The following is a 9,857-nucleotide window of genomic DNA, read 5'->3' on the forward strand; positions in this document are numbered from 1 at the left end:
AGGTCATGAGGAGGCATCCCAGTGGGATTCAAAGAGTTAAGAAATTCTACAGGGTAATCTGTGAGAATCACACCCTCCTCTTCCGCAATTGTGTCGACGGAGCGATATGCTGAGTGTTCACTTTGAACCTGACTAAGAAATTTGTTGTTCAAGGCGTGAACATCATCATTCAATGGCATAGGAATTGCTTTATTGACAATTGCTTCTACCATTTCATTGGTAATCTGAATAGAGTCGCCAAAAATAGCTGTAAGTAAATCACCTTCTTCAATAAAAGAATTTGGGATGTCTTCTGGTAGACCATATTCATTTGACAACTCTCAATTGCCAAGTTTCAGTAACCAAAAGTTGTACTCAACTTCATCCTGAGACGTTCTCATATTCTAATGTAAGGGGAACCGTGAAAACTGATTCCAGGATTTTGAGTATTTAATGGTGTACTGTACAATTTGGGCTCTTTTTCCACTTTCCACTATTGGTAGAGTTTGACGAAAGTCACCACTATGTATGAAAACTTTTCCACCAAATGGTCTTTTGTTTCCACATATGTCTTGGAACAAATTATCCACAGCGTTCATATTAAAAAAGGGCATCATTGTTACTTTGTCCCAAATAAAGACAGATGACTCCCTGAGCTCCTTTGCTTGAAGTGAGGTTGGCTTAATTTTTTACACTGTGCTCTCATTTGTTGTAATTCCAAGGCCAAACTTGGAATGGTTGGTGCTAGCGTTTTCCAGTGGAGGCTACAGAGCAAACAGACTTCTGTTCTGCTTGTAGTGTCTTGTGCAAGCAGTTGTACAAAAATGTCTTCCCACTGCCTCCTGGGCTGTCCAGAAAAAAACAATGTGAGACAGTGTCGTCTGGCTGAGATGCAGCATTTACTGCTTGTATAATTGCATCGAAAGCTGGTTTTTGAGCTTCATTAAGCAAAGCTTTCAATTTCTCAGCGTCCTGCTTCATTTCTGCTTAATTGAGTTGGTCCAGTATTTCACCTTGAACAATTACTGGAGTTGGCAATCCGTAGTCAGCACAGGACGTTTTATTGCTTAAGAGCACTTCATTAATATCACAAAGAGCCAGTTGCTCAGCAATTTCTGGAGTATACCGCCTGGTGTAATCCTCCATAAATTGGGTTTTATATTTTTCCCATAATGCCAATGGTTTAACTGGTTCCCCATATACACAAATTATAGCAGATAATTTGTGAAGTTGGTAGGGCATTTGGAAAGCGAATGCATCTGTCATACCGTCTTCCCATTGGGAATCGTCTTCCAAAAGATGAAGATCATTTTTATACGTGTCATGTAGGACTCCATTGACAGTCCTTAAGTCAGCATAAGACTTTGGTCCTCGTAGCTGAAGTAAAAGGAGTCTTAGGTAATACAGCTCACCATGTGTTAAAGAGACTGTATACATTCGGGCAATTGTTTTCCCAAATTGAGCCCGTCGTTTTTTCAATCCTTCTGGTACAGCTTTTCTATACCAGACATAGTTTTTAGGGATGTCACTGTACAAATAGTGACGGGTGGAAGCGTCAAATCTCTTTAGCTAAAAATAAGCCTGCTGTATAGAGGCTTTTGAGTTCAAAATAACCACTTCCTCATTACCATCTTCAAAAAACACTTGCTGCATGTTTTCAAGGTGCACAGCAAGGCTTTTAATGGTATGTGAAATGTGACGCCCTGGACTAGCCAGGTTGTCACAGGTAGTCCCACACACACCCCCCCCCCCCTAGTAAGGTGACAGCAGCCAAACTACGGAACCCTTGTCACCACCCTCTGGGTTTGATGTTCACACCAGGGGGGGCGGAGCCAGGCGGTTGGCTCCACCCATCAAGGAGTCCACAGACCCTGAGGCGGGAAAACAGTAGTCTAGTTGAGCTTTGACAGTGAAGCAGAGTGAAGTTCAAGGGCAGACCTGCATCCAGGTCTGCCATAGTCTACAACCGTAGGGACCGGGGACGGGCGGTGGCCCGCCGGTACCGAACCGGGGAACCGATTGGAAACCGGAGCACCAGGAGGGGTACTCTGACCGAAGACAACAGCCCAACCATAGGGGTAAAGCCACCGCCCAGGCATAGAGACCTGAGGGGCCAGCGTCTGCAGGCAAGAAGGGCTCTCCCGGCACATACCAAGCCGGGGAGCGGACTACCGTTGCTCAGGCATAGGAGTTGACATATCTACATAAGTGAGGTGCAGGAGAAAGGCGGAAACCACCAACCTGATAAGGGGAAAACTGCAGCCGGCTGCGGGCACTGTTCACCATCTTGTTTGGTTTACCAGAGACTCCAGCGTGTTTGTCATAGTGAGTACAAGAGTGCCTTCGGGCCGCACACCACGCTGCACCACACCGATACCCCAGCACACATCCACTCCCCCGCCTCAGCACCTCCCTCGGGCCCCCGGGACCATCATCCCCCTACCCATGGAGGGGTCAACACCAAGCTGAGCAACACCGTCCCCGGGAGCCTAGTCAACGGCAGCGGTGGTGTCCATCCATTTACCACAACCCGTGGGTGGCGTCACAAACTCAAATTCCTCCTTCCAACAACTGCGGCTCCGACCATGGACCTCTCCACCGAAGTCTCTGCGGGTAGCACCAAACCCCTTTCAGAGCAACGTGACCCCCGGGTCCGTTAGGAGCTCGAGCCACCCACTGACGAGCACGGATGCGAGTGGCTCGGCAGCTGACCGAGCCCCGGGGAGGTACATGAAGCATCATGCGTTTTATTTTTTCAGATTCTCCACATGCCCTCAGGGGCGCTTATATACCGAGAATCTAGGTACATGGCTGGTTCATTCCAGTTTAATGTATCAAACTTGATATTGACACAGTCATGCCCTTTGTATATATATTTGACAAGATATTTAACACTTTTAATTGAAGCACATATCTCAACATTGATATGGCAATTGTACTTGAGTAATAAATAGGGGTTGTATGGAACCCCCCATCTATTGTCGATTTCTCACGTTCCTCGTCTGGTTTTCCCAGTATTGTGTCGACGGTATTGTGGGTAACTTTCAAAATTGGAGTTTTGTCTCTGTATAACATTCCTTTGAGAATTTTTTTGCGCATTGACCATCTGTCATGCATATAGCACCAGATTGATCCTCGCCACATGGGCCATAAATCATGTACTTCATCACTGCTTCATGCAGTTTTGGTTTTGCTGTCTCATTTTGGATTTCAGCAGAGACCAATTCGTCAATTCTTTCTATGTCCCTCGGTTTATCTTTCTCTCCGAGGATTAAGAGCATGTGAACGTGTGGTAGTCCACGCTTTTGAAATTCTATTACATGCACATAGTCATCGACACGGCCAAAAATGTGCTTTTTCAAAATGTCGTTAACCACGGCTTGGAGTTTGATTTTAAATACTCATGCAACCAAATCTGGTCTGAACTCTGGCCATTGCCATGGTTCTAAGTTTTCAGTAATTTCTTTCCACTTTGGCTTACAGGTCATTGTAACAAAAAGATCTGGCTTTCCGAATTTTCAGACAATTGTCATGATATCTTGGTAATTTTGTTGCATAGCTCTTGGGCTTCCAATGAAACTGGATGGTAAAATTACTGGTGTTCCAGCTTTTAGCCCTTGGTGTAAGGCAGCATTATGGATGTGATCATAATGCCAGCATAACTGTCGATGCGTAATGCCTTTTGATTTTGTTTTATATATTCGATCCTGTTGGATTCAATTTTGCCATAACTGTCAACAATAAATTGTTGCATCAACTTCCCAGCATTTAAAAGGGGATTGAATTCGTCACAAATGGCAAGCCTGTATGCATAGTACTGCAACAGGGTGATTTTTATTCTTGTCGATCTTGATCTACTGGTATGGATGGTAGATTAACCCCTTTACGACCGGACGATTTTTCGCTTTTTTTCGCCATTCTTTTTCTGAGAGACGTAACTTTTTTATTTTTCAGTCAATATGGTCATGTGAGAGCTCATTTTTTGTGGAACGAGCTGTACTTTTCAATGAAACCATAGGTTTTACCATATAGTGTACTGGAAAATCACAAAAGAATTCCAAATGCAGAAAAATTGCAAAAAAAGTGCGATAGCACTATTGTTTTTGAGATATTTTATGCATTGTGTTGACTGTATGGTAAAACTGATGTGTGGGTGTGATGCCTCAGGTCAGTGCGAGTTCGTAGACACCAAACATGTATAGGTTTACTTTTATATAAGGGGTTAAAAAAAATTCTTAAATGTCTGAAAAAAGTGGTGCACGTTTTACGCCATATTCCGTGACCCGTAGCGTTCTCATTTTTCGGGATCTATGGCTCAGTGATGGCTTATTTTTTGCGACTCAAGCTGACGTTTTGAATGGTACCATTTTTGTGCAGATGCTACGTTTTGATCGCCTGTTATTGCATTTTGCGCAAAAGTTGTGGCGACAAAAAAACATCATTTTGGCGTTTGGAATTTTTTTTGCCGCTACGCCGTTTACTGATCAGATTAATTGATTTTATATTTTGATAGATCGGGCGTTTCTGAACGCGGTGATACCAAATGTGTGTATATTTTTTTTATTTTTTTAACCCTTTAATTTTCAAGGGATGAAAGTGGGGTGATTTGAACTTTTATGTTGTTTTGTTTTTTTTTTAATTTTTTAAAACTTTTTTTTTTACTTTTTTTTTTAATTTTACTAGTCCCCCTAGGGAGCTATTGCGATCAGCAATCCGATCTGCTGATCACAGCTACACAGCTGTAAACAGCAGATTCGTGCACTTCCTGCTTACCTGGCCTCCGTGGAAAGCGAAAGTGAAAATAGTTCATGTCTAGCACAGTAGTCATCACATGACCCTGTGCTACCATGACAACCACCGGAAGTCACGTGATCATGTCACGTGACTTCCGGTATCGGGCGGTAAGTAAAACTTTACCGCGATCGCGTTTATAATGGCGCTGTCACATATTGACAGCGCCATTTCAGGGGTTAAACGGCACGAGCAGATAACGATTCTGCTCCTGCCTAGCAGGCACACATCTCAGCTGTGAAAATCAGCTGAGATGTGCGCCGATCGCGGCATGCTGCTACCAGCAGACCGTGGGCAGTAACGTTATGACCGCTAGGACGTAATTTTACTGCCCGCGGTCGTTAAGGGGTTAATGTCACCAATTCCTTGATGTTGCACACTTAGGGCAATTGGAGTTGTTAAATTTATTGTCTATCCACTGTCCCCATATGGGAATAGAAGTGGATATGTCATTGCATCACACGTTCTGTGAAGAAAGCTGATTTGAAGTGTCCGGTTTTCACTTTTAAGGTGAACTCTGATGTCCCTAATAAATGGGACTTCACCCATTGCATTTAGATAAATTATAGCTACTTCATTGCACCTTGGTGCATTGTAGGGCCTCTGGTCATCATTGTAGTTATTTAAAATTGACATTGTTATTTCGAGTGGATCACGATTTTCTAATTTAGCAATCCTCACTTCCTCTATTTCAAATTCCCTCATCATTGTGAAGGCTCTTGCGAGTGGGTTAATTGCTTTCATTTTCTCTCCAAGAGATGACAGCAGTGCTGGGAGGCATTTTTATTAGCTTGAATTATTGTACTTAATGCTTCTTCACTGTCCAAGATATAAATCTGCGTAAACTTGGGAGTACTACCCACGGCGGGATGCAATGGGGCAGTTCTGTGGTAAATTTGTCCATAAATTCGAAAACAGTATGGACCATGCCCAGGAAGTGGCGCTACTTGTGCTTCCATTGATGCCAAAGCAAGAGAGCTATTGTATTGCCTTATATTAGCCATAAAGATATTGGAGTGCTGATGTTCTCCTTTCATCAACTTTACTAATTGATCATTCATACAAATGGGACGTAATTGGATGTGCCCTCTCTTGCAGCAGGAAGGGAATGTGTTGTCCTGCGCTCTTCAATACGTGTCTCATCAATTTCATTGAGAAGCCCTCTAGCAGCAGATGTAACTTGCCGTCATTGAGTGGCTCTTGCTATTTTATCTTGTTCTCGCCTTTTAGCAATTTGTGTCTCAGTTTGTGCATTTCGTGTTGCTCATTGTAGTGCAGTATTAGATGTTCTACGTGATTCAGTTACTTCTCTCATTTCTCTTGCTCTGGCCGCCCTGTCGGGCTGCATCAGCAATTATTCGACAATTTCATTCATCTTCTGTTTCATTAAGACGCAGGTTACGCATCCGTATGGGATTCACTTCTCTACGTGCAGCAGCGCAATCAATTTGATCCATCTTTGCAATGTTGCCTCACACTGTTGCCTCAGTGTTGCCTCACAGTGTTGCCTCGGCAACATATTGCCTCACACTGTTGCCTCAGTATTGCCTCAGTGTTGCCTCAGTGTTGCCTCAATATTACCTCACATTGTTGCCTCAGTGTTGCCTCAGTGTTGCCTCACAATGTTGCCTCACAGTGTTGCCTCACAGTGTTGCCTCACACTGTTGCCTCACAATGTTTCCTCATAGTGTTGCCTCGGCAACATATTGCCTCATACTGTTGCCTCAGTGTTGCCTCACAGTGTTGCCTCGGCAACATAGGGCTGTGGATGGTTGCCTCAGCAACATAGGGTTGTGGATGACTCATTGCACACAGACAGATGGACACATCCAAATTAGGTATATTGATGGTTCTTTACTGAACAGGTATTCACAAAGTCTCTCATCATGCCAGCGGTGGGCACATTCCTTCTCAGTTACAGGGGCCACAAAAATGCTTTTCCATATCACTTCAGCCGTACGCTACAGTTCCCTGACGGGGTTGCCAATAGCAACCGTAGTTACAATTAATTTGCAGGCCAACCACTTCCCTGTTACTTGGGCTTCCAGTTGAGCTCCTAAGCCCCCTCATCCCCTCACTCATCTTCATACTGTCGGGCAGGTTCAAATAATCCTCTGGGTATCCCGTCATCCCACTCACAGGGATTTTCAGCTAGAAGCTAGGATGGGCCTTTTGGGGACGGCACTCCTCTGCCTGGTTCTGTCAGAACCTACACTCTGGGATGTGGTTCGCACAGCCCTCTCCACACTAGGGCCCTATGTGTCCGACACCAGGATTTGACCCAAAGGGTCAGTCTAATTAGATTTGGTTGGGGTCTGTTACTTGTTCCTCTCTCTCTTGGACTCCTCTGTAATTTCCTGTCTGCTCACCCTTTTAACTAGTGAAATACCTCCCTGCTATTAACTCTCCCTAGCCTGATAGTACCAGGAGAAGCAGCTAACCCAATGTGGCCATCTAGTGGCAGCGCACATATTGCACCAATATAATAGCGTTACAGTATATAACATACACTACATTTTATACCTGACAGATTTGCAGTTCTGGGGTGAGCCAAGCCCTACACCCTCTTACACTCCTCCATCCTTTAATCTTGGTCGTCCTCAACCAAGTCTGCTCCGGACCTGCAAAACACCAAAACCAAAGACAAAATATCTACTTATTCATAAAGTACTCAAAGTCACATTTTCATAAATACACTCCACTTAAAAGTCCAGTTGCTGCCGTGACCTGAGAGTCAAACCGGCAGCACATCAGGCCCGAAGCCCTTCAAGAGCCCGAGTCCTCAGGTTCTCACATCTGGGAATCCATTTACCTTAGCACCTAAAAAAAGAATAAACACATGGGAGGCTCAGGTTGCTTTGAGTCCACTTCTCCCAGGCATAGTCCTTAAAACATCTCCAACAGGACCCGGCAAGTCCACACATCCACAGTCTGTTGCAATAGGGACTGACTAGCCCTCCAGTCCTCAGCTTTCTCCCTCCTCTTTTTTCACTTAGCAATTTCCTCACTTGCCCAGCATTGCCTATTGGGCAAAGTCACAGTTTCAGTGGGCATGGGATAAAGGTACACAGTCCATAGGATGTTAAAGGGGTAGTACTGATATTCCAGCAGGGGGAGGTGTAACGTGTGCAACAGAAGTTGGAGGGAGAAAAACAATTATAAAACTTTGGCCACTTTTTCTGGCCTAATACAAACACAAGGTCTCCTAGCCTCACACCCTCAGGGACGTGGAACAGTCTCACACTTCACATAAACTTCAACTCAGGGTGCTTCTCAAAACGTCCATGGTGACCAGCTTCAGGGGTTCGTCAACTTACCCCATTCTGATTCACCACCACGGTGGAATACCGTAGTGCATCAGCTTCATGATCATGGCAGGGGGTGGGGTAGGGGGCCTCTGGCCGTCACTGCTGCAGCTAGCAAGGGCGGCAGAGCCGCTGGATTCATTCTCCCCGCTGCTGCTATGGCTCCAGATATAGGTGGCCGGGGTGCTCTGGGGACCAGAACCGGCTGTTGGAACTGCCCGCTGCCTTCTCCAGTGGTGATGCTGTCTCCCGGCCAGGCACGCACTATCATGACTGCAAACCACCCCCAGGGACCATCTTCTTTTATTAAGTGGACCCGGTCCCCCCATATCAGAGCCGGACCCTCCCTGACCAGACTGCTGACTTAGGTAGACTTTATCACCAGTCCCTTCTTCACAAATAAATCCATAACCATGTTCAAAATCAAGGTGTTGGATGTGGCCATTCGTCACCCGGTCACCTTTGTGTTCTTCCCCTGGATGACCCCGGCCACCCACAGGGTCCGTTGAAGGATCAGGGGTAGGGCTTCTTCTCCACATATGCAGCTGGAACTTTGGGGCTTCCAGCTCTTCCTTTGGGGGACCTCTGGGTGTGGAGGCCACGTTCACCATCGGTGGGCTGAGTTCCAGGCTGGCCTCCCCAGGATCTCACTCTTTAGCTGCTGGTCTGGCTCAGCCTACCTGGAGGTCTCACTTTTTGACTGTTGGTCTGTGGCTGGCTCGGGCTCCTCGGGAGTCTTGTTACTAGCCCGGACGGTTCTACCAGCCTCTGCCACAGTAGCTCTCCACTGCTTATTGGGGGGGCGGACACCACAGGCAACACTGTTGCTGGCATGGTGGGCCCTAGAGGATTCAGAGCACCGGCCTGATGCCTGAGAAGATTTTGCAGACCTCCAGGCTGGGCCATGGTTGCACAGACCTCCCTCTCGCAGGCCAGCTACTGCTGGTGTCCGCGGCCAAGGGATAACTGTTCTACCCACCAGGCATCCAGGTTTGCCATCTCACTCTGACTTTGCTCCATTCTGTGCTTCATCATGCGCTCACTGCTCACCAACAATAGCGTCGGCTTTCTGAGCTCAGGGAGGGTTCTTATCCTCAGCTGCGCCTTACACTTCACCCCGATTCTTCCGGATTGCCCTGGTGTAGTGGCAATCAATGTAATATTTTTTGGGTTGATGTCAGCTGTGTAATGTCATCTGGCATCAAGCCGAGGGATTAGTAATGGAGAGGCATCTGTCAGACACCTCCATTACTTACCAAGTAATTGAAAAGAAAAAAAGACACACTGGAAATTTTTCTTTATTTGAATAAAGTCTCCTCTACACTATCCCTGCTAACTTATTTATAAAAAAAACCCATGAAGATCCGAAGTAGTCCACCAAATCTAACAGTCCTCCAATGGGAATCTGAAATACATTAAATGAGAGAGTTAAAGAAATAAAAACAGGAGAAAGTCCCTTGTTCACCAATTTATTGTTTAAAAATAACCCCACAGCGCCGATGTAGTATAAGGCGTTCCCACAACGTCCACCAAGTCTGTAGCACAACCTATGGATGCTTCATAGGTCACTCCCAGTCAGGCTGCGCTCTGCAACTGTACAACAATGCCAAACATGTGGATGTTAACTGAAGTTTAGGTACACTGTGGATTCTGAAGGAAAGGGGAGCACTTGAATTTGGTAGAGCAGATTTTGCTGGATTTTTTTTGGGATGGGAGCCATAATACATTTTTGAGAGCCTTTGTTCTACCAGTAACGTAGAAGCCCCCTATATTTCTTTAAAC

General features: G+C 45.6%; 1 pseudogene; it reads right to left on the reverse strand.

Moving 5' to 3' along the window:
* Positions 1 to 2,734: 2,734 nt before the first annotated feature.
* On the reverse strand, positions 2,735 to 8,686 carry LOC142288642 (uncharacterized; annotated as a pseudogene).
* Between the last annotated feature and the right edge of the window lie 1,171 nt (positions 8,687 to 9,857).

The sequence above is a fragment of the Anomaloglossus baeobatrachus genome, chromosome 2 (assembly GCF_048569485.1).
Source record: "Anomaloglossus baeobatrachus isolate aAnoBae1 chromosome 2, aAnoBae1.hap1, whole genome shotgun sequence".
NCBI classification, from domain to species: domain Eukaryota; kingdom Metazoa; phylum Chordata; class Amphibia; order Anura; family Aromobatidae; genus Anomaloglossus; species Anomaloglossus baeobatrachus.